Source organism: Triturus cristatus, chromosome 4_1 (assembly GCF_964204655.1).
Source record: "Triturus cristatus chromosome 4_1, aTriCri1.1, whole genome shotgun sequence".
NCBI lineage: Eukaryota > Metazoa > Chordata > Amphibia > Caudata > Salamandridae > Triturus > Triturus cristatus.
This window is the reverse complement of record NC_140585.1, coordinates 778,441,834-778,445,636: the sequence shown is the minus strand read 5'-3', so window position 1 is coordinate 778,445,636 and position 3,803 is coordinate 778,441,834. Positions and strand designations below refer to the sequence as shown.

Sequence of the window (3,803 nt, the reverse complement as noted above, 5' to 3'; positions counted from 1 at the left end):
TCGCAGTGATAATCAGGCCCAGGCTGCTGCAACTTCCATTCACAATTCGAGACTGGATTGCTCTTCTGAAAGTGGATGACTCAGCTTGTCAAGTGGATAACTCAGCTTGTCAAGTGGATGACTTAGCTTGTCAAGTGGATAACTCAGCTTGTCAAGTGGATGACTCAGCTAGTCAAGTGGATGACTCAGCTTGTCTTACTGTGCTCAAGATTAGTTCATCATGGCACGCAGAATCAATTTGCTTGTACGACTCCTGTTTGCTATAAAAAGCAGATCCACTTAGCCATGCCATGAAATCTGAGCTACATTAGTGATCTATACAAAGACGTGCGGGTGGCTGATGACTTTGGAGCTCCCAGATCTACTAGTGGGTCCTCAAGAGAGGGACAGGAGGAGTCTCTACTGCCTTCACCTACCCCTCCTCCTGGGCCAGGAAATCAGCTACCTGCGACCCAAACCTGCGGCCCATCATGCGCTGCTGCGGGCGATCCCTCCCCAGCTCTCCAGAGCGGTAGAGATTGGGACGCTGCCGTTCCACTAGCCGATGCTGCCAAAGGATTCTATTCGCAGATGCCCTTGGTTTAGAGCTGGCAGAGGTTAAAGTCTTCAATGTTCGGGAAGACCCCTCAATTCCCTTGCATGTCCTCTCTAGGCTCTCCATCATCTCAGACGTGTACTGCGGTAGCATGTTGGACCTCAAGTTCACAATGCAATACCTGCATCCTGACCTTTTGCAGCCCATTGACTGCGCACACTTTGCAGAACGACTCCAGTGGCAACGGATCTGCTTGGGGAGAGTAACAGGAGGCTCAGAGGAGCTGGGCATCTCTGGCCCCATAATGATTTTGAACCTGGATTTTGTCAAGGGAGTCTATGTGAGATACACATTCAATGATTGGCGGAGCCACCAGGTCTTGGAGGCAACCTGGCAGCAGAGCCACACGGATGTTGTTGCTGGGGACTGCGACTTGTTCTCGTTCTGTTTCCCAGTGCCCCCAATTCTGCTCCAACTACGCCCAGCAGTCCAGCTTGCTCTGCGATACATGGTGGGCGGGAAGGAATACTGGGACAACAATCAAGGCAAGAACTACAGCTTTACATGCCAAAGTCATACACTCAAGATGCCCAAGGACAGAGGGCAGAGCTTCATCCACTCTATTTAACTTTTCAATACCACTTATTGGTTGCCAGTTGAAGTACCCAGTTAACAAAGTGCAGGATACAGAGGAAATGCTGACATGCTCTAGCAATTTAGGACAAAATAGGGGGCTACAGCACTCAATGGAACGCCTACAGTGGAAAGTGCATTCAGTGACAAGAGTTCAAATTATTTTTGTAAAGAAATGAGTTTGGTAACCTAGTTCTGCCCGAAACAGCCAAATAGAACTACGATGAATAAGGACGTAAACATTAATCTTGACTGCTCAGAGATTCCTTTTCCAAGCGAACATCTCCTAAAATTGACTTTAGTGGTTGGTGTAGCTGCATATACAATAAAAACAAATTCAAAAATAAAACATAATACCACATAACACAAAAACTTAAGAAAAGAACAGCATCATATAAAGTACCTAAATAAGCAATATTCCTATCTGCATTATTTTGTCCAACAATATTTTTAACAGTACAATGTTTTTGACACAATATTTATGTAAATTAATATTTGTAAAACTATAGTATGGTTACACCTCTTGAGATATTACTGAGATTACAGGCATCATCCCATTTGTAAGTAAACAAAATACAGTGCACCCTTGAGCGCATGCCTTCCACTTTGCTCCAGGTCACTAGCGTGAATCATTTCCTTAACTTTGTAGGTCAGAACTCTATTTGTCACGGTTCCTTCACTTGAGAGAGGAGAGAAGTTGGATTACCTTAGTTTGCACGGTAATGAGTTGTGAAATTTAGGCCAGGTTGGAGAGAATTTGAGATTGTTGGCTTAACATGTTAAGGTAATATCCTTTTTGTTCTGAAGCTGCACCTTTCAATTAATGTAAAAATAAGTTGGCCCTTGGAAATGAAGACATGAAACTAAGATACAAATTTGATGTATGACTTCTCAGTGGATCTAGATCTATCAAGTCTCTAGAATTTTTAAATTGATGGTGATTTTAGGTTTGTTTAACACTTTGTTAAGAAAAGATTTTGACTTGGCACATTCAGCCACTATACGTGAGACATGATTTAGTTTTGAGGCAAAACAGGATTACATTTGAGTCCACAAACAGGGGTAGAATATTTAATTAACACAATAAGTAATACTTTCGTTTCTTATTCAGTTATTGTACTCATTCATTTAGACATAGTGAAAAAGTAGCAGTCAATGCAGATCTTGTTAAGAAGGTACCATTTTTAATATGTATCAGTTGATCAGCAGCGGTCCGAGGAGGGAGTTCCGTGGGGCGTAAAGACGGGGTGGGGGAGGGGCAGGGTGGGGGGTACTAAACACTGGAAAATATGGATAATTGGAGGTAAGTAAACAATTAAATAAATAAAACGAAATTCGTAGCGCGCGCTGCACCACATTTTGTCATGTTTCCTTAACATTGTAGTGAACCCCTGACGAAGTGCCAGGAAGGCACGAAATGCATTGGGTGACGCAAATTATCTAATCGAGGAGTATCTATGCAATTTTCCATGCTACAGAATAAGGCTTGTTATGGCATGTCTATAGCATTAAGGAGTTTAAGTTGAACATAGTGTATCCAACATGTGAATTAAGAATAACAGAATACATTGAATGACTTAACCAGAAATAAACATTTGGGATGAACTTGACTAATTCGGCATCTTTGTTATGCACTTAAAGGCTGTGCGTCCGGCGTGGGGTGGGTAATCCGCCCCACTTTCTTCAGTGATTTTTCTACCACATGGCTGGGCAGTCCACGGTTCCGGGCTAGCACGCTTAAAAAATGATAAACATGAATGATTTTGAAATTTGAAAGATTTGGTGTGCACTCTGTCACTATCTTTGAGACTTATTACTGTTCTGTCCACCCGACGAGTAGCACCCATGGATTATGGAACATCAATCAACGAAATGTGTGCTGGACTATTTTCACATCCTTCTTTGAGAATGATAAGCACGAACTACGTTTTTAGAGCAAAGTAGCAGATGAAAATCGGCTGGACTCATGGTTAACTTTAGTCACAACATGTTTACCCTTGTATCTTTTTACAAGCAACACTAATTACGTTTTGATGTTTGGAGTGATTAACGTTTAAAAATGACATCTGTGGGAGGGCGGGGAATTTTATGTTTATGTTTAAATGTCAAACAGAATGTTCACAATACGGAGAGCTTACCTTTTAGTGGTGGGGAAATATGCGTTGATGGAATGAGGTTTGAACATGCTTGGAGAAAATGAAATGGGTGAATTCAACAAGGTAAAAGTTACGAGGGTTAAATGTTTCACATTAGTTTTCTCAAAGCATAACAACAGTGTATTGTGGGTTTTGTAGTTCGATCATTGAGGGAGTGAGACGGCCTGGAAAGATATGAGAAGGCGGGAACACAACACAGGAAGTTATTAAATGAAGGTGGGAGGGTAACATCTAGCACACGTATTGAAACGAGAGGAAACAGGCATTAGCGCACTCGAGGTATGAACTCGTGGAATTGTTTTTGAAAATAAATAGCCTCGAAGAGGAAGGGTGGTTACCGCATTAGCAAGGGAGTTAAGCCGAGAATGTGTTGAGATTACTGAAGTTAAGAGCACTTCGGGTATTAATTGAAGGGGAGCGTTAAGGGAAAGATGGGGCATTTAGCAAGAGACATTAATAATTATTATGTATTCCAGTGG

The 3,803-nt window shown here is 42.0% G+C and overlaps 1 pseudogene; it reads left to right on the top strand.

The window, feature by feature from the left end:
• Positions 1-220: 220 nt before the first annotated feature.
• LOC146855517 (protein phosphatase 1 regulatory subunit 3D-like) lies at positions 221-1,163 on the top strand (annotated as a pseudogene).
• The last annotated feature ends 2,640 nt before the right edge of the window (positions 1,164-3,803 follow it).